Source organism: Lolium perenne, unplaced genomic scaffold (assembly GCF_019359855.2).
Source record: "Lolium perenne isolate Kyuss_39 unplaced genomic scaffold, Kyuss_2.0 unplaced18, whole genome shotgun sequence".
NCBI classification, from domain to species: domain Eukaryota; kingdom Viridiplantae; phylum Streptophyta; class Magnoliopsida; order Poales; family Poaceae; genus Lolium; species Lolium perenne.
The window spans coordinates 741,271-767,192 of record NW_027248976.1 but is presented as its reverse complement, the minus strand read 5'-3'; the positions used below and the strand labels follow the sequence as shown (position 1 = coordinate 767,192).

At 42.3% G+C, this 25,922-nt stretch overlaps 3 long non-coding RNA genes across 7 annotated transcripts; 1 reads left to right on the top strand and 2 right to left on the bottom strand.

Annotated features, from left to right (window-relative positions):
* Nucleotides 1–14,012: 14,012 nt before the first annotated feature.
* On the bottom strand, nt 14,013–15,469 carry LOC127321054 (uncharacterized). Its single transcript, XR_007863810.1, has 2 exons — nt 14,371–15,469; nt 14,013–14,272 (listed from the first exon to the last, which is right to left on the bottom strand). It is a non-coding gene; the product is annotated as an uncharacterized lncRNA (long non-coding RNA).
* A 19-nt stretch (nt 15,470–15,488) lies between these two features.
* Nucleotides 15,489–17,495, bottom strand: LOC127321053 (uncharacterized). 2 transcript variants are annotated; one of them, XR_007863809.2, is made up of 4 exons: nt 17,270–17,495; nt 16,196–17,185; nt 15,957–16,106; nt 15,489–15,856 (listed from the first exon to the last, which is right to left on the bottom strand). It is a non-coding gene; the product is annotated as an uncharacterized lncRNA (long non-coding RNA). The 2 variants fall into 2 exon arrangements; XR_007863808.2 differs by having other exon boundaries at nt 15,957–17,185.
* Nucleotides 17,496–21,287: 3,792 nt separating this feature from the next.
* LOC127321057 (uncharacterized) lies at nt 21,288–24,822 on the top strand. 4 transcript variants are annotated; one of them, XR_007863812.1, is made up of 2 exons: nt 21,288–22,276; nt 24,186–24,822. It is a non-coding gene; the product is annotated as an uncharacterized lncRNA (long non-coding RNA). The 4 variants fall into 4 exon arrangements; XR_011750061.1 differs by having other exon boundaries at nt 21,288–22,847; nt 24,189–24,822; XR_011750060.1 differs by having other exon boundaries at nt 21,288–22,847.
* The last annotated feature ends 1,100 nt before the right edge of the window (nt 24,823–25,922 follow it).

Below are 25,922 nucleotides of genomic sequence, written 5' to 3'. Positions count from 1 at the left end.
TGTATAATGTCTGTGGTGTACATTACAAACTAATCTAATTGTTTTTTTTCATAAATTTTTTTTGTCAAACATTTCTTTATCTCTATATCTCTATCTCTATCTATACCTAATAATAAAGAAAATAAGCCTTCTTGTTGGTCCGTTTTTTCTTGCCCTTGCTTTTCAGTCGTAATTACGGCTATTGCCACCGCTTATGTAATAAAACGCATAGTCTATCTTCGATCGAACCCGTTGCGCTTTCCTTTTCCTTACCCCGATCCAAACTCAGGTTCCCGACCAGACCCGCGTCCTTATCTTCTCGCCTTCTCCGATCCTATAAATAAGAATAAGGGAGCGATGGATTGCCCTGCATATGAAATCTAGCGATCCAAGCAACGATCGAATTCAAATTCGAATATCCAACCTATGATTCGGCGAGAGCTGAAGCGATCGGACAACACAATTGCGGCAGGCGACCACGGCGGACGGTGGACCACGATTCGGCGAGAGCTGAAGCAAAGTCGACGAGATCTGCTCCAAGGCGACGGCGCTGTGGCAAAGCCCGTATGTGGTACAGTCGTATAGCCAATCGAGCATAGTAACGCCAATGGTGTTGCATAGATACAGCGACGAGCGACTGTTCAGCCGGAGGAGCTCTCCAGTGCTTCAAAATTGGTCAGTTTGCGACTACTAGGAGGACAGTCCGGTACAACGAAATCGATTATTCTTCCTAGCTAGCTCTGCATCTACCTCTTGCAGGTCCTCGGCGAAAAATCGTAATCCACGAGCATAATCGATCAATTAATCAGTGTTGGATGCTTAGTAATCGCAGGTTTGTTTGTAGATAGTAGATAGCTTTGAATCTACTTTAGCAGGTCCTTGCAATAAAATAATCGGCCAGGAACCTAATCGATACAACCATCAACTATCTGGCCATCTTAGTATTCATATTTCGTCGTACATTGCGATTGGAGTTTTTTTTGTCTTTTTTTTCCCGTCAGCTTGAAGCTTGTTGCGTTAATTGGCATCACTGAGCATATTTTCTATCCAAAGAGTATGGATGACAAAACAAAAGTAGACAAAACGAAAGAGTATGGAGTATTACTTTTCTGCTCGATTGCAGGTTAGATTACTTTGCAGCATATAAGCGTATGCAAAACGAGCTAGCTGCTGCACTGCTGCAATGCTAAGGCATGGAGACAATGCATGCTGCCATTCAGGCTAGCTCGGGAGTATGCAGACTGACACTGCTTTGGCCTAATCGTCTGTCCTTACAAGTGAGCGCCGCAAGGGGCTACCAAGCTTATCTTTCTCAATAGAAAATGTGATAATCATGGACAATTATAGTGATAGAGTGCAGAGGGGTGGGAGATTTCTCTATCATTGTGGAGTTGTTCAACCTGTTATGTTATGATATAAATTTATATAAAGGGATGATTCGCAAAAAATTAACTATTTGTTTCTTCCGGTGCAACGCACGGGCATCTTTACTAGTCTATACCTATACCTAATAATAAAAGCAAAAGGGTTTCTCCCTCGGTCGTTCGTTAAACTTAAGACTACCCTCAAAGTTGGTACAAAATTACCCACCTGTGCCATTGGTAAGTCAAAAAACGTTTGGATTATTAGCTACCGAGCAGGGCAATCCTGGTCAAAAAAAAAAAAAAGAGTTCACGGGAGAGACAGGAGACTCAGAGGCAAAAAATAGACGGGAGACTTGATCCTAAAAATCTGGATACCAACTCGCAGCCCAACCTACTATTCGTCCGTTCGCATCGTGTAAAAAAAAGCCAAACCTACAGTTCGTATCCAACTCAATCTTCGATTCATACAAAGTCCAATCCAGATTTCTTGCTCTTTCCTCAAAAAAATCTGCTCACATATCTGACCCTCCCGTCTGCGTGCGATTTCCACAAAGCTGTCAAAAAATTCCTGACAAATCGAAAGTGTAAACTCGCCGCGGGAGGCTAGCTACAGCGGGCGGTTCTTTGCTCGGAGTCACACGGACGGGACGAGGCGGCCCGGGAACGAGAGGGATTTCGACGAGACCCTTCTTCAGCCGGCCGAAAGACAATGAGAAATCGCGCGCAAGGCCGAACCTGCTGATCGTGATGGGCTTTGGTGACTGTTGGCCGCAACCGCCCCGACGGCGGACCAAGACCGGCAACGCTCGGCCAGTCTCTCTGGCCACGTGCGGTGAGTGTCAGCTCGGCGCGATCTGGCACAGAGTCACCTCGGCGCTGCGGCGGATCCTCTCTACAGTACAGGAGAGGAGGAGCCCAACACGGCGGCGCCACTACTCCCGAGGACTTACCAATAGAGATGCCGACCGAGGTAATGCGCACGACCTCCGCTGCCGGCACGCCGTCCACGACCTTGCGGGACGGTGCCGTGCCTGCCGACTAGCGACCAAGAGCTCCAACGCCCGCGGCGACGGCCTCACCTTCACCCTGCTATATTGGTGGAGATCAGTCAGGTGGCTCGGAGCAAGACGGCTCGTACAACTGTATCGCGCTGTAGTTTGTACTTTGCAGATCACTTCTAATCTGAAGTTTTAATGACTAGCTGCTTGAACCAACGACCGCGTTCGATCAAGAGCTACGGCCGTAGAGCTTTCAAAGTTCTCAAGAGGCAAGGAAACTCGGCAAGCTGACAAAAGTGATATACTCCTAGCAGATCATGAGACGAATTACTGATGCATGCAGCTCGGCCATCGCACGGTCGCACCCCTCACTTCTGGCGCCGTTGTCCTGTCCCGTGCAACCGGTATGCCGTTACCGGGGTGGCGCCATCCACTGAATAACAAGATGATCATCGGGCGTGAGGGGGTTGTCGTGGTTATCTTGCGCGTCCTGACATACAGAAGCAAAAATAGCATGTGTACTATGGAGGCAATAATGTTTCCAACACCACAGGGCATGTCTCTTCATCAGGGCGTAGCAAGCGGATATACTTATATGGATTGAGTTTCCTTGCTGGACTTAAAATGTAGGGTTATGGAGTGGTAGCACCGATTGGTAAGAAAATCACAGAGTTAACACCCATGAGGGGGTTTGCAGCAGAGTTTTGCGGCGCCAATGTTTTTTTTTTTCATCTAAGCTTTGGTTGCCAATATTTGTACACGTCTTAGTGAGTTTCAAGAGTGTTGCAGATGTTGCTATTGTGGATTTCTAGCTTGCTACTGTGACGGCCATGGTCGAGCCTGATGGAAGCGGCCGAGCGGATGGAAGTTAGAGACGTGGTCGAGCCGTCGAGCTCTGCACATGGACGTCCTGCTTGACCTTTGCCCATAGATGCCATGGTTGAGCGTCGTGAATACGGCCGGACGCCAAAGTCCGGTGGCAAGGTGGACGGCTGGAGAGTGGAGGCCGCGGTCCAGCGCATCAACGTTGGGGTCAACTGATCTAGCAACTAGGCTAAAAAAAAAAGATCTAGCAACTAGGCTAAAAAAAAAGATCTAGCAACTAGCGTTGTTGCGCTTCGTCTTGGTTGGGGATTTTGACCGGTCAGACTCATACGCTGGCTCCATATAGGCTACAGGTGATTTTGTACTCTTATCAAACGAGATGCAGACGCGTGGACCAGCGAAAACTGTACCGCTAGATGATGTTTGGAAGAGAGAAAAAAAATTAACCGAAGGTAGTCAGCTAAGGTTGTTTTGTGTGTTTGCAAAATTGTTTTTTTTTTGGCAAATCAAGCTCATGTTTAATTTACTTTTAATTTTAATTTATGTCAATTTTTCTACTGTGCACATTTTAGAAAAGCAATTTGATTTTTTCTTGCAAAAAAATAAAAAATAAATTCCAAATAATATAATTATATTATATACACTAATATACCACCTCTAAGCCGCAATGACCTTGACAATGACTCTCCGGACGTTGTTGTCATCTTTGTTGACCGTTTCGAGGTCCTAGACACGATAACATATTGTGAGGAAAATACGTTTTGTTTAACAAACACACGGGAGACCGAACAATCGGAGTATACATTGCACGCTGGAAAAGTGCTTATGTAAACACTTCATCAACCAGATGGAGATGGAGGCAACAATGATAATGCTGTCATCGTTGCAACACTTAAACATGTTATTAGCGCCACGTGGCAGGTGATCGTTACCTGTTGCAATGCATTTTTTCTGCCGTCGCAACGCACGGGCACTTTTGCTATACTAATAAAAGCCCCAGAGGGGCTGATCCAGACGATCTGGAACGTACGATCGGTTTATCTGATGACTCACAGCTATCCCGTGTTTGAAGGAGCGGACATCGCCACTAATCCCACTGCCCCACCCCGTCACGCGACTCTCTCTCCTCGGATGCAATCCCCCACACCGCTGCATCCCGCAACCGCACCCGCCGGGTTCCTCGCCCCATCGTCGCGTCCTCTCCTCGCCGCCTGCAGCAGATGGCACGCACGCTAATCCCGTCGGCCCTCCCACATTTCCCCCAACCTGACGCATCGCGAGCCCACCGCCGGCACCACCGCGCTGCACGCGCCACAAGGATCCTTCCCGCCGCCGATCCCACCGCCTCTGAATGATCCTGCCTGCCGCCGGTGCCCTGCACGACGCCACGGGGAATCTGGCCGCCGCCGACATCCTGCACTTGAAGCCACCGCTCGGCACGCCGCCACACGGATCCTGCCCACCGCCTCCGCAGGAGGACGCTGCCCAGCACGCGTTCGTGCATCTCAGCCTGCGCTCCAGTAGCCCTGCACACGAAGCCCCCTCCATCGCCTTAGCCCAGCCCTGGACGTTCCTCTTCTACATTGCAGCTTTGCAGTCTGCAAGAACAATCGATTTTCAGGTTTGCAAATTAATATACTTGGTTTTGACCAGGAAACGATGAATGAATAGTTCCAATTGGTTACACATATTATTTAGGTTTGCTAATCAGTACATGGTTTTGATGATTCACCTATACGCACGTTGATACACAATATTTGTTTTAATAGATCGATGGGCTGGGCATGCAGAGATGCTAACCCTTGGTTCTCATGGAGTCATGGTTAGCATCACCTCAAATATTGGATCAGATGGGGGAAGACAGGACGAAGTGTCATGTATGCATTTTTATGTTACTGAAAAAATCATTTTAAAAATGTTACTGAAAATATGCCAGTGAACGCAACTAGACAAACTTTGGATTCAGTGCACGGACTTAATCAGCAAGTAAAGCTACTTACGTACTCCCTCCGATACAAAAATAAGTATCGTGGTTTTAGTTCAAATTGGAACCAATTTAAACTAAAGCAATGAGACTTATTATGGATCGATGGGAGTGCTATTTATGGGGCCATTAGGACTCTGTAAGTTCATACTTTACTTCATGGTAATTCTCTACTTTAAGTGGTAATGTAACTCCTTAACTAGGATATTGTTACGCATTTTGCATCCATTAAATTGGAATTGTTTTAACCTAAAGAATATTTCAAATGTGATGTTCAGGTGTTTCATCAGTAAGCACCTAGCGGAAATATTTGTTTCAGATTTTTGTCTACGCATGATGAAAAGACCAGGTTCAGTCTTACCCATCAACGTGTCATTGATATGAAAAAATGTGTGCATAGCACAGACTAATATATTGCTTTTGTTTATAACTAGCACAGTGGCCCTCGCAAATGCGAGGGAACCAACTTTAATATATCAAAAATGATTTTGCTTTCATCTTATGTCAATATTCTTGTTTATTTATCTATTTTATTAATAAAATACATTATATTTATGCATGTATAGATTCCTACACATCCAACTTTTACTTTATGGTGTATATGAAGGTATCATTAGGTTTCTAAGAAATATAAATAATAAACATTCATTTACGAAAAATATACTGAAGTGGATCCATTTTTTCTCATTAACGGTTTTAGGAAGTCAGCTCTGGACTTATGAGAATGTAAACTAAACTAATCACAGTGCGCCAGCATAAACAATTAGATTCATATTTTATACGAAAAACATATTTACAAAACAATGACTATCACATCCTCGAGACTATGGTTCTAATAATAAACGCTTGTATATGTACTCCTAAATCAATACCTGTCTTATCATAATCACGCATGTGCCCGTTCTTAGGATCATAGTCATGTATATAGGGACATCCTGCATGTATATATCCATCACACTGGAAATATCATGCCAAAAGTAATTGTAACATATACTTGTCATTTAGATCAATCTAATAATCAACATGTGCACTTACATATTTCACTCTGAGAATTATCTAAGTGAACTACAATGAGAAAATATCATAAAAAGTAGTGCAGCTTGTCTTAACCATCATATATGTAATTTGATTTCAGAATGCCACACTTAAGTAAAGTCATTAGTTGATACGAAAGAATCTAGAATACGACTCACCTTTTACTTTAATTAATCATATAGTATTGACTAATACTTAAATGTTATTTATGCGAATTTTATTTTTACAAATAGCCCACAAAATATTTGTACCCGAGATTGTATGTATTTTAGCAGCTCCATATATATGGTCAATCTTAAGATATGAATTAATTTGAAATGAATTTTACTCTAAAGATTAAGCACTTCTCTAATTAATGTCATATGGTTAATTGGTTGAATATGTGCATGTTATATATATAGTCTCAATTCCTATTAGCATAGTATATATTTTCACAAATAACAGCCGAAATGCACTTTTGAACAATGCATATATTAGACACCTTTTATGTACACTCCTGCCACCATGTCCAGACACCTTTTATGCCTTCAACCCATGCCATGAAAAAAAAATACATTGACCAACTCTTGTTTTGTTATTTGTGCACCAAAAATTCATCTCCACATTTATCTTTCCCATCACATAGATTGTACCAGCATGCAAAATACCAATATGTTCAAAGAGCCATCACAATCTCTATATATGATCATAAATATTAAAGACGCAATAGCATATAGGTTACAATAAACTCTTGTCAAACTTATGTTCAACTTTCGAGCCCATGTTACAAAATGTTAACCCGAGACACTCATTTCAGAATGTTACCTTTGCAAAATTGGTACTTGGCATGAGATGTTAACGAAGCAGGGTTCATGATTGACAATAGTGCATGGTGAATCCAAATATTGGTGGGATAAACTTAATATGGATGTTCTCAATATTTGCATATTGTTGTCTTATTGATGCTGACATTTGCTTGTGGGCTTAATCATCTTACCTCGAAAGCCTATGGTGTTGGCGGAGGAGACACCAAATGGTTGAAGGTGGATCATGTCCTGCATCTAGGAGATGATGAACTCACTTGAGTCAAGCTAGCTAACAACAGTTGTTTTGTGAGTATCAGTTAGAATTGCCATTTTTACTGCAGCTGCAGGTTAATTATAAAAATCCTAGATATTTTCCAACATGCCCAAAATATTACCATGAGAGCTATGATCCATGCAAACAAAGACATGGAAGCCACCGTTTGTCACATTTAGCTAGCTCCAAATATCACGTACCCCCTCCTATGGTGGGTGCATTATGACGTGGTGATATACCTGTTAATGAGCATTCAAAATATTAAATCAGTTACATGTTTGTTGTATAAAAATATTGACATGATATGAACATGTCCGAAGAAAATAATATTAGCTAGGAATGAGTGAACATGGGCATATGACGGATCGGTTTAGCCATAGACTGCATTGGCTTTCTGTTGGAAAACATAGTCGATCACCAACGGACTTGGAGATATTAGGCTTTCCTACATGGTAAGCGTGGCATCTTTGCGCAAGATTACTTGAGAGATTAAGGGTGATGCCTGCTTTTACCAGGCTACAGAGATTAAGCTGAGCTCAATCCATTTCATCAATGTAATATTTAATAAATGATTCAAATTGTTAGGTTCTTTTAAAATTATGTAGATGATACTTACGGGATTGGGCCGCTGGCGGTTGTAAAGCAAAGAGCCAAGTTGTTGGATGAATTTTCGCTGCGAACATAATTTGATGTTGAAGTGGCGCGCATAGGGTAGCTCTTGATCACCTCACAGACGCCGATACGTTGAACGATCTCATGGCGGATAAACAATAAGGAAGTGCATGTTATATATTTTTGACACCCGTAGTTAATTAACAATATGAATGGGTGGCTGATTTGGGTCATTGGTATAATTTATTTCCACGAACCATCTCGTGTTACTAAACATTTATTTCTGTTTCCCAAATTAATTGACTTTGTTTTATATAAATGCATATTTATCTAGAGACTAAAATATGTCTAGATATGTGTATCTAAATAAAATTAAGTCAATTATGTTTGGACGGATGGATTAGATGGGTAGTGGTTAATAGCATTACCTGTAGTAGCTTCATGCAGCATTCCACGCCAACTGGACTGGAAACGACATACATGGTTCTGCAGTTCATGAGGTTCTGCCGGCCGAGCCTAACACGTGACAACCAATATAAACAGATCCATGATTAGCGGCTTCATGATATTATCATGTAAGATTCTCTGCACGACAAAATATATGTGTACAGACAATCCACCTTCCAGCTGAGGGAAATTCGAGTCAGACCCCCATTCGGTCCATGACCTTGAGCCCCGCTGCTCCTAGGTCCAGCTACTCTAACTTAATTAAGGTGAGAAATAATATATTATTTTCATGAACTTATAGAGATTTATCTTATTTCCATGAACATATATCTTGCATCTACTTTCAAAGAATCTTTCTAAAAAAGCTTGATAAAATTATAATAAATTATCTGGGTTGAGAGCAAGTTTTTTATAAGTATACAATCGAACCTGTACGACTCTCATTAGGCCAGAAAAAGAGAGGATGAATAACCTGGGAACATGAAGAGGGTGCAACAATGTTAAAGATTTTTTTAGAGTAATTAAGATTGCTAAGAAACGTCATCATGTAAAAAACAATTCTCTCGAGAATAGGAGTAGAAATTAGTTGGGAGTACTATTTTTTTGGGAAGCCAACAAAAGCTTGAAAACTTACATAATTGACGTATACGGCTACATACTAACATTGAAAACTGCAATGTACGCTGGACTTCATGCATATGTAATATAAGACAGTGGACCGGCCGAGGGCGCAGACTTGTCTACATAAAACTCTATCTCTGACTGTGATATTTCCCCTATTTACTTTTCATTCTAATATAATTACTGGAAAATATAATTTATTGGTTTATTGACAGATAACAACAAAAAATAAAGAACAACAAAAACTAAGCTGCATCAAATTGCATGTAGTTCTTGTATTGCATCAAAATTTTCCCAGGTGCTATATTTCATAAAGAAAACTTGATGAGACATGAAAACTGGGAAAATATATGCATTCACGTATCCTAAGTGCGTGATGCATATATAGATCTGGATGAGAGTATGTGCTGCCTTCACATAGTTATGGTCTACTCTATTTATCTTCTTGTTGTAATCCCACGCGTACAAAGTTGAGAAAAAATAATGGGAGGCAATCATACCACCGAGAGACATACCTGCACTTGTATTTGGTTCTCTTGCACGTACTCTTTTTTTTTGCGGGCACTCGGCCGCGGTTGCATAGATAATCAGAGCTTACGTACTTCGCTATAGATGCGGCCACGAAAAATCTAGAAATCCTCCGGCCAGGATCTCCAATCAATCGGGAAACCTTGGAATCGACAGTCCGCGCTGGGTATCGGTGAAGTGATCCTTGAGCTAGGATTTTCAGCCGCGGGACTGGCCGAAGATTCAATCTTGATTCACTGATCACCTGTCTCCTACCGATGGCCATAAAAATACAGATCCATGGTACTGTGCAATATCCTTCAATAAATTAATGCATGTGATACTCACGTAGTCTGGATCTAGTCCTCTTTCGTGAGGAACAACCGAGGCACTATGCATGCATTGTCCTGCTTCCTCCTGTTACCCTCGTAGGTGCGACCGAACAGGATCCCAAAAGGGCACAACGCAGCTTCATAGCATAGAGACGGCGGCCGCCATTGTTGAGAGGCTTTGACCTAAAGAAAAAGTAACGATCAGGGTTATGTTATTCCTGTTGTAATGGCAATGGTGGGTAATTTATTTTCTTAAGTTGAATCTAGTCTGATCTAATGGTTGTAAATTTTTTATCTATCAAATAAACGGTCGGATGTTTCTAATTTTTGTGGGATTTTCTAGCGAATTCTCTATTTTCTGGTTAACCCGTAATATACTTTTAATATATAATAGATGCATTTACCCCTCTGCATATCATGTTTTTAAAATAGCTATTTGCAACTGACTTATTTAGATTTGGCAATGAAGCTTGTCTTGAAGTAATCAGCAATTTCTTTGCATACTGTTAAATATTTGTAGCTGTAGTGTCACTGATTTATGGAGAATGGAGACATCGGAAATTGCAGGCTACAATTGAATATGTAGTTGCTTAAAGATTTCTTATAGCCCTTCCCAATTTCAGTTTCTTCTCACATACAAGAGCAGACCAATAGAAACTATCTGTTTGCGCATTGTCCTCTTTTGTATGAATAAATGTTTGATCTATTTTGGTAGAGTGAACTGTATGATATCTCACTATTGTAACTCCATTTCTTCTCGCTGCTATCGTACACAGTGATTTCGGTTGAGGAATGGTTACGATTTGTTGATAGTGCTATATTTAAAAAATAAAAAGGGTTAGAGATATAGAAGAATCATGTGTCTTTTATTCGTAATTAATTATAATATATTTTGAATGCTAAAGTTTATTTGAATTGTCACTATGGCATCTTTTTCCTGCAATAAAGGAGATATTATGTATACTTGGGAGTAGGAGCACGAAAATACCAATGTCAGCAATTCTCAAGAGGTAAGTTCACTACTATACTGGAGTATGAATTTTCCCATTTGGTATACCAGTGGTATCACGTGAGCTTCATTTTCTCCACAAAAATACTATTGTTGTACTAAATTACTACATGTTTGAATTGATGTAATGTACATGGACGTAAGAGTTTAATTGTATCATATTTTCACTGACAGGTAAATGCCATATAAGCACGGTGCTCAAGAGGAAAATCCTACTCCATACTCTGTCAAGACTGGACCAATCAAGAAGGTAGCAACTAGATCAACTTGTTTTGTTTCATCTGGTTTCTTCATTGCTTCATCCATGCTCTAACATATGTCAGTTCTTTTATGTTGTAGCATCCTCATAATATTGACCAACCAGAGGTACGTACTCCAGAACTTATATTTGAAATATTGAAGAACATAGGGCTATGTTGTAACAGATTACAGATGTTCACTTCTGCTGAGGCGAAGGCTATTGCCGACATCCCAATGTGGAGGTAGAGCTTCCTGATTTATCTTCAGATTTTACCATGTTTATGTTACAGATATTAGTTCCCATTTGCTTTGAATCAAACAAAAGAGGAGATGCAAATTATTGCACTTTCCTCTTTAGTATTTTACAGCAACAAACATAATAGATAATACTGGGAGTTAGCACGAGATCTTTGGGAGAGTGCTCATTTACTTTACATATAACGAAGTAACACTAATTTTCAACTTAATTAAATAATAATGAACTAACACAATTTTTCAGCTTAATTAAATAATAATGAACTACCACTAATTTGTATGCTCTCCATTTGCTATGTACCAATTCTATATGATATAAAAATAATTTTGTACCGACGATCTCATTTTTCCTTGGATGCTACTTCGAGTCAGTATGGCCACTATATACCGATGTTCCCATCAGTGGGATGTTACTCAAATCATTAAGTTGAATAAAACTTATGCATATTCTATTTGATAAATCTTGTGTCTATGTCCTTTGCTGAGAGCATGCACCCTGAATTTATGGTATTGTACCTGTGCCCAACTGTAGTAATATGGTTCATTTACTTGCCTTCTTGATGGACTTGCTAATCACTGGTGTTTGATCAGTTAACCATTTTATCGATGGTGTATCTGTATGTGAGAGCTTTTAAAGTCACATTCGTGCAGTGTATATAAGTTCATACGTGTGTCCCTTATTATTTTTTGCTTCTGTAACAACAACGTCGAGGCCGAGTGGGCCGGCAAAGTGAAGGAAGATCTTTGTCGAGGTTGACTGGCAGAAGTGCCCCGTTAACTACGAGCTGCTCAAGACTCGAGAGTGGCATCACAGTGTTGCCAGGGTGATACTACATAATTACGTTTTTTTGCTTTACATTGTCGCTGAAGTAGTGAAATTTATGTTAACATCGCTGATGACTGCTTAACGATGCTAAAACAATATGGTCTGTTCTGGTTTGATGCTTTGAAGGAAAATGGAAACTCCTGTTGTTTCAGTTCATATGGTGCAAATTAAAATGTTGTGCACGTGCAGTGGCGGAGCTTGCTAAAAATATCTATGGGGCAAACCACAGAACTTCATGATCTGAAGGGGCAAAATGCTAAAAATAAACCTACTACAAGCCATGTAAAAAAATTTCCTTCACTAATTTTCTACAAGCTGGAGGGGCAGTGGCCACCCCTGAGTTGTACATAGCTACGCCAGTGTGCACGTGATCATGTGTATTTATTTTCCTCTCATGATACAAAATACAAGATTAAGCTGATGTCATTGTGTACTTTGTTGCTGCTGGCCAAACTGTGCTTTTGGTATCTTTGTTGTAATAAAAGGAAATATATGTCGGGTGTTATATTGTTCCCTTTTAATATTTTTTACATGAAAAATTAGTAGTATCAATCATATTAAGAGCGAAAATTTCGATTAAAGAGTGATGGAAGGGGTACTTATTTAGTTGTGTCACTCTGAGGGTCCCAACTCCCAAGAACATGTTGGTTCTGTTAACCAAGGATTATCCGTAGAGCTTCAATGAAATGTCATGTTTGAAGAACTTGCTACATAATACATACTGATACAACATGTACAGTTGGCGAATTTGGATCATTCCCTGGCTTGAACAAGAAAATGTCATTTTTATTTTTGTAACTGAACAGGAGATATGTTATTTCACATATCTCACAATTTAATTTTACTAGTAAGATTGCACGTGCAAAGCACGTACATATTTGGATCACAATTTTTTTAAACAAAGTTAAAATTTTAAGAATTACTTGAATGGTAATCTATGTATCTATATGTACTGATCGACATAACAGGAGAAAATCAGAAAGGAATTTATTTTTGGGCCGACTTCTCATGTTAGGACGGAGAAAAAACCACAAACGTTTATATGTGATATATGGATGCTCACTGTGTTTGGAAAGAAAAAACACGCAATTTTCTTAAGGCCCCATCTTGTTTCGGGCCCAGTCTAACAACCGTATCAAGGGATGTGAGTCCGCATCTATTTGTTCATCCTTATATATTACAATATGTGAGGTCACGGTTTAAGACTGGACATGTCACTATAGTTAGCGTAAATTTTTCTTAGCTGCCATCCCTTACTCCACTTTGGTCGCCAGTAGGCATGAACACATCAACAACATAAAAAAATAAAGCAAAATAAATATTAAAAGTAGACATTTAGAGGTCTCTCGATGCGATCATCCCAAATATACTCACACCTATGAAAAAGTAGACAGTAAAATTATAAATCGCGCCTGCTGATGATGTAATGTTTCCTTATGATTTTCAGGTGTTCCCCTGAACTCGATCATTCACAAATTCGAGTAAGCATACATCATACGAATCTCTACTACTTATAAAAGATCTCAGTACACCTAAATCTCCAAAATTTTAGATCAATTCTTAGCTCGTAAAGAACTCTAGATAAACCCCCCGACATAGAAATGTATTGAAAACTGACTGTCAAAGGGCATCATTTTAAGAGACAAAATCATAAATTAAGAAAGGATTTAAACAAACCAAGGATGGCTAATAAATAATTCTAGATAAATCCACCGACAAATTAAATACATTGAAGCATAACTATCAAAGGGCATCATTGTAAGAGGGTACACAATCACAAACTGAAGGGTGCAAAAATAACAACCTGAAGCTCATCGTCATGAACAATGGAATGAATAGTACCATGTATGCCTCCACAAACCTGGGCAGATTCATAGTCGCCATTCCCAGATGTTTTGCCTTGCTCTTCGTGTGCAACGGAACTCCAAAAGTATCTCATTTACTGAACCAAAATCACCAAAAAGTTTCATTTAAAGTACACATCCATCCATATTATGACTGCAAATAAGATATGTGCAGTTATTGAAACATTTAAGTCCGATACGTGAGCAACAAAGTTGATACATCTTGTCATCTTTGGCACGTCAAAATATAAATCCATGTCTTGTTCTTCCTTCTCCAAATTATCAATGATTCTTGTAAAGTGTGTAAACTTTGATGCTAAGGTTTTTCCTGACTCCTACAGCAACACCACACCACATTGTCTCTCTCTTGGTCAAAACTCAAATGATATTGCAGAAAGAGGATGTAAGAAAATGCATTAAAAAAAAGCCTCACTATTGTGTTTTCGAGCCCAATGTTGTTGTGATGTGTATCAATCATCCATGTTTGTTTGAGTGACAAGAGAGAGGGACAATGCCACTGGATGCCACATATATCAGCCAAAATGACAACTGAATTACGGCTAGTCCGCAATCATGCTTGAAACATGCCACTTTGTGTAGTCGGACAGAATACAACAAATGTACATGTTCTTTGTTCAGAGAAGAATAATCCCGAGAACTGAAAAAAATTGAAGGGCATAACCTGCACATTGTTCTCCTGGAAACCAAATTAAAATAGATAAAGGTCTACTAATATGGTTATATTCACATTCGTGTTTCTTGTGAATAAATTACAAATGTGTACATGACGTTTGGTTAAAAGTAATACTAATATAGAGAGAACTATTGGACTGACCTTTCATACTGAACTGTCACAACCCCAAGACACCTTTGTCAGGACCAACTGCTACCGCTCTTCTTATTTTCTTCTTGAAGCTACATCATAAACCAGTGAAGGTGAGTTACTGCCTAACATGGAAGTCCTAATCAAATTAGCTCACCAAACATTTTATTTGGGAGCCATAAATCACCTTAATAAAGCAAAGCTCCCTATTAAGGCACCCTAAATCTCATACATCATGAAGCATTCCTCATTCTGTCATTCATATTGGGGAACAATTCTAATAGGGCACTCATCCTTTCTGCTATCTTTCTCTTATTAACTGCATTGTAATAAATATGGTTCAAAATACTGCTGAATAAACAAACACCTAGCAGGATAGTAAGAAAAATCAATGATAAACTATAACCTTTAGTGCAAACAGCCAAATGCAATTCTCACCTAAAACTGCTAGAGACATGTAAAAGTTCAAAAAAATGCATCCCGCTTAGAGCAGTAATATTATGCAGCCAGATAGTAATCACAGGACATTAACTACTTGGATAGCAGACGTCCCCATTTAACACATCCACATGGCAACGTGACTTTGTGAGAGCCTTAGAGAAAATGCCAAAAGTATATATGCCATGGCTATGATCTATGTAATGGAACAATATTTTTAATCAAGTGATGACTTGCCAAGCAAGTGAATGCACTCAATATGAAAATTATGCCGCACCCATGCCGGCTGATTGCTCAATCACAACTCATAGTGTGCATGCCAATGCCGGAGACGTACATATCATTGTTTGTACATATCAAACATGACTCTCAGAGGACACCAATACATTTCTAGAGCCAAAAGCATGCTACACTCAACACAAAAATTGATTAGCTGATCGATTAGAAAACGACATGGATGCATGGTAGAGGCTTATGCAAACAACAGAAAAAATATATCCAAATATCCTAAGATACGGCATTTACTAATTTCAGTACCCTTTCTGCAACCCCGTGGGATCAGTCACCTGCACACAGTCACCTGCACTCGAAACGATCGCGTCTTCGGCCTTAGCACCTGTAGCTGCAGGCCACTGGATGATCCATCATGCTTCGATTACTGCGGGTGAAAATTTTAATTATAGAACAAGAAAGCAGGTACAATATATTTTTTACAAATTAAAAATTGGAACACACATTATCTGTGTGCATAAGGGTACCTCAGGAGGATCTTGGGGCAAAAGTGAGGCGGTTGCACGCCGCCACCAAATTGAAGCTGGAAAAGGTTGGGAAGCGGCACATACTCCCTCTTACGAAGAGGCGAGCGATAAGCCTAGCACGCAGCAACACACCAGTGGTGACATACCGTGCTACACGCGGAGGGACGGCCGTTAGTACTGTACCGTGAGATAGATCTGTGGAGAGGACGGCGCAAGGAGGAGCATGATTTATATTTTACCGATCAGGAATGGGGGCGGATGGAATGGTGAAGTGGTGGAGCCGGATCCTGTCCGCCCAACGCTTAGGATATCCCGGGCTTTTTGTACCCTTCTTTAAATTTGTGCATGCAAGGATAATCATCATTCTATAGATCATGATCTAGCTCTCTGAAATCAATTTTTCTAGCTCTATTTTTTATTCACTGATAATCCTTGTGCTTCAAGGTTGGAACAAGCATGCAACTTGTCTACATTTTTCAGATTCAGATTTTTCTTTTTAATTTAACCAATATTCTCTTAAGGAGAAGAAAATTGTCAAAATAATAGAACCCATGTCCTAGACCAGTTCAAGGATGTTGAAAACACAAGGTAGATAATTGCTGCCATCTTCATTCAGCAGATTTAATTCCCTAAGCAGCGGACTGTGTTAATTCACTAAAACATCTTCTGGCCTAACACAACATTTAGAAAGAAATACAAAGAATCAAAACGTGCAACAATGAGCACTCTCAGAAAAGGCACTAAGCAAGCATCAGGAAACACAAATATCGTGCCAACAAACTTACAGGGATTTCCTATGAGTAATATATGGGCAACAAAAGGAATTGCGGAGAAGACATTTGTTCCACGCTTTATTATCTAGAGGTTTCGTTTCTGCTAATACCTAGCATCTTATTATGTAGTTGGGTAGGGCATACAAAGCAGGATATTAATCAAACATAAGGGGCCACAAAAAACGATGTGCATCTCACAAAGAACTGCACATGAACATTTATCTATGTTCCGCATATCGTCACAGAGCTAAATGCAGAAGAGTGTCCAAACCTTGAAAACAGAAGACTCCTGGTCCAATTTCTTGAAGCAAGCATTTTCACCATCAACCTTCCTCTATTTGTGGATGAGTGGCCTGAATTGCACACACATTCTGAAGTTGGAGTTTGACATCCTGGCATCAGTTCGGTTCATACAGCACAAAGACATCAGCTCCTTGAGATAACTTGATTAATTTTCTGTAAAAACGATGTAGTAATAATGTCAGTCCTTTCATCTCCTTGAAGACATCCATACAATAAGAACCAGAAGATAGAACCCACAATGTCATATATCATTAATCTCTTCCCTACATTCTTTCGAACATGTGACATGCAGCTAGAGTTGTACTGGACACTTTCCCCTGTTCAGATAAGAAACGAAGATAATTTAAGTGGGAATCAAAATTCACTGCAGTTGTAAGCCATGTAACTACAGCATTGCATAAGTTGAGAACAATTTTTTAGCCATCTTCAGCCTTTCTCTCTAAAATCTGAACTTATCTCCGAAGTTCAGCCACGCACGTATTATAATCTATAATAAAAATATTTTTATTCGAGTCTTATTTCTTATTTAGCGAGTTTTTTTAATGGGGCCACTATAAATATATCTCATGTCTGTTACACACGATCAACAACATGTCTTCAGAAGGAAACACACAACATAAGGTAACCCCCCGCGTCGCCTAACCCTGGGCGACTCGGGGGCGATCCCCGCCACCGGCCGCCTGCCACCTCCCTCCTCGCCCCCTCCTCCTCGCCGCCACCGGAAGACCCGCAGGGCAAAGCCCTTGTGGGGACGGCGGCGGTGGGTGCTTCATCCCTCGCGCGGTGGCGGCTTCCCTGGCGGCAGCGGCGTGCGTCTCCGGCGGCTCCGACATCGAGCTGCCGCGGGTGTGGGCGGCGTGGACGTCTCCACGGTGGTGGATCGGCTTCCTGTGCGATGGGATCGCCCTACTGGCGGTGGATCTTCGGATCGCCGTTGGTGAGGGCTCCTAGGGTCTCGGGAGGCGCTGCTGAGATGGTGGAGGCGGCGTCGCGTCAGAATAAAGGTGCTGGAGCTCGGTCCTCATCTCGGCAAGGCCACGTGTGGCAACGTCGGCGAGCTGCTGGCCTGGTTTCCTCTCAGATCGGTGGATCTGGGGAGGGTGGTCTCTCCGGGCACGGTCGTCTATCGACTCTGCCGTGGAGCTTTGGGAGTCGGAGGGTTGTTGTTACTGTTGTCTTCCCCTCGGCCGGCCGTGGTGGCGAGGGAGTGGAAGGGGACAGTACAATCGCCTTCCTCGTTAGGGTTTTTAGGGTCTTTTGTTTTGAGATGCGACCGTCGCGTCGTGAAGCTTCCTCTGGCCGGTCATGGTGGCGAGGGGAGGAGCTGGCTTGACGTGGCGTCGATGGTTGGGACCTACTACTCGGGGGTCCGTGGATTAGATGTTCTGCTTGGTCTCCCACCTGCCTGATGGTCTGGAAAATATTATTAGCTCTCACCCCTCTGGGTGGGCACTCCTGCGGTGTTCAAAGCCCAATGTGGCGAAGGTGGCGGCGGTGACTCGATGGTGTCTGAAGATGGGCGGCTTCCGGTTTCGGTCTCTGTACTTGGGTGGTGACGATGAGGATGATGGGCTTGATTGCGATTTGGGAGTACGGTGTGTGGTCTTCTTGGTCCATATTGTATTTGTTAGAGTACGTCATGGGCCTAGCTATAGCCCATTAATCTTAGGGTTTAGAGATAAGGGTCGCTTACTTAGGGGTCAAGTAAACCTCTCTATATACGGAGAGGAGATGTATCAATCTAATCAAGCAAGAATTAAGAAGGAAATCCCTTCCCTCTTGCCCGGCCGTGGGCAAAACGCCCCCGGCCGGCCTTCTCGCGCCCTTGCAGCCCTCTCTCTCCCTCCCAAACCCTAGCAGCCACATAACAATTGGTATCAGAGCCAGCTTTCCCGGGTTCGATCATGTCCAGCCCTCCACCGAGTTCTTCCCACCCGCCGCCGCCGCACTTCGACGTCCCCGCCGTTCTCTCCCCGGCGGAGATCACCGCAGCCCTCCGCGATCTCGCCATCGCGGTCCAAGAGATCCACCTTTTCCTGGCCGGTCCCTACGGGCCGCCGCCGCCGGCGGCGCTACTGCCGTGGCAGCCGACGCACCAGGCAGCCTCCGCTGCGATCGCTGGGCCGCTGCAGCCGACGCTGCTGCTGTCGTCGCCGCCACCCGACGTAGGGCTGCTGCAGTCCCCGCTGCCGCTGTCCACCATCTCCGGGCCGGGCCCTACCTCGGCGCCGGGGGTCCCTCTTCTCCAGCAGCCGGCCGCCTTCTTCCCCACCGAGACGCTACAGCAACAGCAGCAGCTGTTGCCGCCACCAACGCCGCCGCTGCAGCTGCTATCCTCACCGACGCTGTCCCTGCCGTTCGGTGGGCAGCTGCAACAGCAGCTGCTGCTGCCGTCGCCACCAACACCGCAGCGGCGGCTGCTGCCGCCACCGATGCAGTCCCTGCCTTTCGGCAGTGTGGGAGCGACCTTGGCCCTGGGCTCTACATCGACACCGCCCGGGATGCCCTTCCACCAGGTCCGTTTCCCTCCGTCGCCGTCACCGCTTCCTGCTTGGATCGCTATCCGCCACGTGTCGGCGGCGGTGAGGCTGCAGGCTGCTGCGCGCGGCCTCCTAGTGCGTCGGCGTGTGCGGGAGATGCGTGATCTGCAGCTGCAGCTCCTCCAAGTTGCACTTCGTTGCGCAACGGACCTCGATGTCGTCCGCTGCGTCGGGGATCTTCGGCATGCGGTTTCCCCCACGAGCGGCGGACATGCTGTTTTTCCCGCGAGCAGCGACCTCAAAGTCTGCGCCATCGACAGTCATCCGACGGGGAGAAGGCATGGTGTCACCGACAGGAGCGCACCGCGTAGCACCACTGCATTCCGCCGCCGGCCGCCGCGCGGGCTCCTTTTGTCCCGCTGGTTTCCATGGGATCCAGGTGGCTGTACAGGTGCACGTCCGACGGGCGGATGGTGTCCACTTTATGTTCAGGGGTCAACAATAAAGCGTCCCAGTCTATTTCAGGTTGAGAGTAATAAAACAAGCCGAGATGTAAAAGGCTCGTTTTTAGGTGTTAGGTTTGTGTTGCGTCGAGTCATGGTTTGTTTAGGTTGCAGCTCGAGGACGAGCTGCATGTCCAGGTGGGGTGTAGTGTTAGAGTACGTCATGGGCCTAGCTATAGCCCATTAATCTTAGGGTTTAGAGATAAGGGTCGCTTACTTAGGGGTCAAGTAAACCTCTCTATATAAGGAGAGGAGATGTATCAATCTAATCAATCTAATCAAGCAAGAATTAAGAAGGAAATCCCTTCCCTCTTGCCCGGCCGTGGGCAAAACGCCCCCGGCCGGCCTTCTCGCGCCCTCGCAGCCCTCTCTCTCCCCCCCCAAACCCTAGCAGCCACATAACAGTATTTTCCTTTTTTTTGTGGAGTCATTTGTAATTGGGGTTTCGCCATTGTTAAATTCCATCAATTGTTATCTAAAAAAACATGTCTTCACATAAAATTCGTATATGTATTATGATTAGGTAAAAAATACTTAAAAATAACAACTAAGCAACATTATATCTAATACTAAATCCGAGTCAATTAAAAATACCAGAGGGAGTACTATTTATTCGTTGAAGGTCCACCTATTTATGCAATCTATAAGGCTTCGCTCAATGTGTCATATTGACCTATTAATCCAGGAGTAATCAATGTTAATTTTCAAATAATAATGATACAATGTGAAATAATAATGGTACATGTTCAAGAATGTCGAATAAAATATCCCCATGAAGTATTTCATAAAATTTAACACCCACACAAACCACACGATGACCTGCATGATTATAACTTTTTGATGATACAAAATTTGGTATATAATCAATAAGAAGAATCATTCTTCGCCACAAAAATACCTTCAAATCATCAAAAAAGAAAATTTGAGAACAATCATTTTTGTCGTAAACATAGGACTTTATTAATTCTCCAAAATGGGCACATTTATAAAATCTGGTGGCTGAACCAGCCAGACATGACGTCCTATGTCGAGGCCTAGAGCTGCTCTACAATGGTGTGCTCCTCAAAGTTTGTATCCCTTTTTGACGCTTAAATACTATTTGGTCAAAATCATTTCTTTTATAGTATCTGCAATTTATGCGGTGATCGTTCCGTATCTAGCCCTACTGCCTCTGCCTGACAAAATGTATTGCACCTTTTCCGCACGGTCCGTGGCAATAACAGCACTCCGTTTTTTTTTGGCAATAATAACAACATTCTGTTTCGACAGGCCCTAGACTAAACATGCTGCCCTCACTCTCATCCCACACACTAAAAAAGGTCGTACGCACTTCCTTACTCTCTGTGTCTCCCACAACGCCGGCGACCATACCCAGCTCCCCTGCCACGCCGGCGCTGGCCTCAACGACCCTCTCCTCCTTCCTCTTCCTCCAGGAGACCGGAGACCAGGTGGCACTCGCCGAAGGCCAGGTGACCCAGTGGGAGGCGCCAACAGAGGTGGAGGGGCAGACCTCGTCTCCACCGGATCCGCAGCCGTGGCCACCGTCACCAGATCCGCAACCGAGCGGGGATGAAGGGCGCTAAATTGGCAGCTGGAAGAGGCCATCGGCGGCGGCAGGTATCTCGTCCACCATTTCCTTCCTAGCCATAGTCGCAAAAATTGCAGAGTGGAGCAGTAGTAGCCGCCTACCTCATCTCACAGGTCTTTGCCATAGTTCTAGCAAGTTAGGTGATTTTATTTAGAATTCAAAATTCCTCTATTTCGGTATTCAGATTCCATTTGAGATGTTGAGGAGAACAGGGTTCTGAAAAAATAAAGAGTCGCACAACATCATGCTATAAGCTGTTCATTTCTGTATGTAACCAATACTATTCTATCTGAAAGTAATTCATTGTGCAGTGTTTTGGCTAGTGTTCACGAACTGCATTTGCATCATGCATCCCTTCTCCTTGCATCCCTTCTCCTTGCCCAGTAAGAACACCCGAAATGTTACATGTAGCTTAGGAAATTCGATCGCAAGTTCGAGGTTGATGTTCTTCTGATGGAATTATTGTACCGTGTGACACTCAGTTATGCTTGTTTTACTGCCCTTGCTAGTCTCGTCATAATATGTCTCAAATAAACTTCATGATACTTGATCAATTCATGATTACAGACCACTCTTTTTATCAGTGGAATTTTTGTAGAAGTGTAGGGGGCTTGCTGCAATGCTGTTACTCTGTTATGGTTCTCAATTAAGCTGCTACTCCTCTCGAGCTAAGGTAAACACAACCTCGACACTGACTGCAGTAAATCAAAGTCCATTTTCTTGTTCTCTTATATGATGTTCACACAAACATATATCAAGCTTTCTTTGTAGTCACAGTTGGATTGTCTGACTCTCTTATACGATATACGCATATATCAAGCTTTATTTGTAGTCAAATTTGGATGTGTACACTGTAGGTCCGATAAATACATGCTTTAGTTCATCACTGAGATAATCTGATGTCTTGTGTATTGTGATTTTATTTTATTGACTGTTCCTCCATTAATCCCAATATAATTTAGTTTATAGCATACAAAATGAGTATTATGAATTTCTCCAGAGGCAGCCATATGGATATCAATATGCAGTAACCATGTCAAATATATGTGCTTTTGTAGTTTCTAACTCGCGGCCTATTTGTCGCTTGGATCCTTTAACGTTACGGGATTATGCTCAAACTGTCTTCGATAATTTCAGTGTTAATGCTATGGTCGACCGGAGTACCATTAACTTCGGCTTGTGGGATATACAGCTCTGCTTGCTTCCTTTATTTTCAGCATTGGTCTCACAATTTTGTATCCCAGGTAGCTTTGCTTTGCTGGTAACTTAGTGTTTAAAAAAATTCGACTGCATAGGCTACTCTGGTGTTGCTCCGGTAACTACTGAAAAGCATTGCTCATACTTTTCAAATTCCAATTAACTTAAAATGCATGATTGGTTAGTGCATATGCAATTTGAACTAAACTGAAAAGATATGATGTGTGCCATTAAAAGTGTGCATATTATTTACACCAAGTTTTGAATTCAGTTGTTGCTAAAATCCAGGTTGAGCTTGATTTAGCATGCATATACGATTATATCAAGTTGTATATCTTAGGTTGATTAATGTACTGGTGTGTCTGGATTGCTGGAATGAATTTGTATTGGAGTTATTTGAAGTGCACAATCAACCTCCATTTGATCTATCAAGAAAATCACAAAGTACCATTGGTAATATATAGGATGAACAATTTTATCTACTACTGGTTTGGTAGCATTCCAAATGTGTGTTGTGTTGTTTAATCAGTCAGACATTCTCAAAACAGTAGCTTATTTATGATCCGTTGAGCACCGTGCAGATTGGTTTTGACCCTGCAACATTTACTAAGAATGGTTAGTTTTCCTTGGGAAAATTGAGTCCTCCAAAGCAACATGGTAGTTGAGCATTTTCGTTTTGTTCTCGACCTCTTCCCCATTGAGCCAAAATCTTCTTAATCTTCATCAGGTTTCACAACTTGATTGCTTTAATACATTTTGTTCACCAGTTTTCATAATTGAGCCAAAAATCTTAGCACAACATCATTTTCACAAACAAAGCTACCGTTTTATATGTTTTTCTCCCTAGATGATATGCTGGCATACTGGATTATATGTGTCGCGATGCTTTACTAAAGTGTGTTTATACACTGATGCGCATAGTTCACTGTTTGTTGGCTTACTGGATTACTGGATTTTAATTGCTAATGGATTGTTTTTTACCCTCTTACTGGATTTTTATGAATAGGCTTGAAGAGAGCATGGACCAGATTTGTTTTTCTTCACCTCAAATACTTAGCTCATGTTACAGTTATTCCATGATTGTAATTTGGTCTTGTACTTCTTACATATTCTTTGATTCAATCTAGTAATATATTTTCATCCTATTTCACATGATTTATTTATCATTAGCTCAACTTATCTATTCTCTGCCAACCCTACCATCTTATATAGTCGTTCTTCTGACGCAACACCAATGGTGCAATTGGAATCATACAAGAAACTGATGCAGCTAATAGCCTAATAATAACACTTTTTTTACTTATGTACAACCGATGGTCCAGTCCTAATTGGAAATCACTGCGTTTCAAAACGAAAATAACTTCAATCCAAATATTTCATTGCAGCAGGTCACAGGAAGAAGTCGAACCTGAAGAAAGTGCAGCTGTGTACGTGTGGTGGGAGCCTGTCTCCGTTGACGAGACGTTCAGGCCGGGCGCGGGTGCCGGTGGGAGCCCATCCACTCGTTCAGGGACGTGGAGTGCAGCCTCCCGTGGAGACTATGGCGTTGCTCTTGTGTCACGGGAGCGGGCGGTACCAGGAGTGTTGCGGCGTGGGCGGAGGTGCCGACGCGAGCCTGTCCCTGCATTCAGGGGATGTGCAGGGCGGCCTGCCATGGATGCTGTGGCGGATCTCTTGTGGGACGGCAGCGGGCGGCTGTCGGCAGCGCCAGAAAGTGCTGCGGCGGCGAGCGGGATGCGGTGGCGGCGAGGGGAGAGTGGTAGTGGGCTGTTGTTTTGTTCAACCGTTTTTTTATTGTGGGAGATGTCTCGCGTGGGTGGGTGTTGTCTGGCTTGATTCGATCGTGGGTGTTGTCCGCTCCATCAAACATGGAGAGCCTGTGGGTCGTTGGATCTTATAATTGTACGGTGTGGATTGTCCGGATCAGCCCCTCTGGGGCTTTTATTAGTAGTAGAGATGTTTACGTGCATTGCACGTACAAACTTACTAGTGTCTATAATAATTAGACTGATTATTTCTTCCCTCAGTCTTCCAAAAAGGTTGTTCACTGGATGAACTTGAAATCGTGGAACTCACACGCCTCTGACATGGTGCGCATGGTCTGTCAGAGAGGCTGTGCATTGGCGTAGCTGCTCAAGTTCTCCACTCCGACGTGACCCCTCCCGTACCTGCTCAATTTCACCAATAATTTGTGCAAAAAAAAAGTTCTCCACTACGATGTGACCACTGCCGTATCTGCTCTGCCCGAGATGAGAGGATACATTTATGACCCGTTGTGCAGATGATTTCTTACTCGTCTTTGCGCGTGTGTTTGACCATTTCCTGACAGTATTAGGTGTGTTATAACTTGGTCCTACAAGTCCCGAAAAATCTTATTTAGATACATATTGCTTATTACATAGAGAAACCGATGATATTGCTGAAATATTCTACCCCTTTCTATGAATAATCATGTCGACCATTTTGACCCGGTTTTGAAATAATTAAAAGAGAACAAAGAAAACCTGAAAAAATAAATTCCTTTCGCATGGAGGGCTAATATGTGTACTAGTTGACAGTGAAAATAAGAAACAACTAATAGGGTAATAAGAAACATATTTTACTCACTGAACGTATCATCGTGTACGAAGATTCACAGCTTTCAAGCCAAATGACATAGTTATGGCCATATTTGTGGCATAGCTTGCTATAACGTGCCCGAGTTGCGCATGGTGGTGCATCTTGACATTCCCAACAATGTTGCAAACTAGAATTTTCAACTTTTTGGTATAAAGAAAATCATTTTTCATTTTCTAAATGACGGAGTAGGTTTATTTTGTGAATGAGATACAATGGCACCTCTACAGTTTTCAGGTAAAGTAGGCCACATTTCAGTGGAAATTGTCAACTATTACGAATTTTAATGATTCGTAGCTTGTTTCGCGCATTTAAATGACTTTATGCTGATTTATTGAAACTAATTCAAATTAGCACTGCAGGTGTGTTATAACATGGTCCTACAAGTCCCAAAAAATCTTATTTAGATACATATTACTTATTATATAGAGAAAACGATGATAGTGCTGAAATATTCAACCCCTTTCTATGAATAATCATGTCAACCATTTTGACCCGGTTTTGAA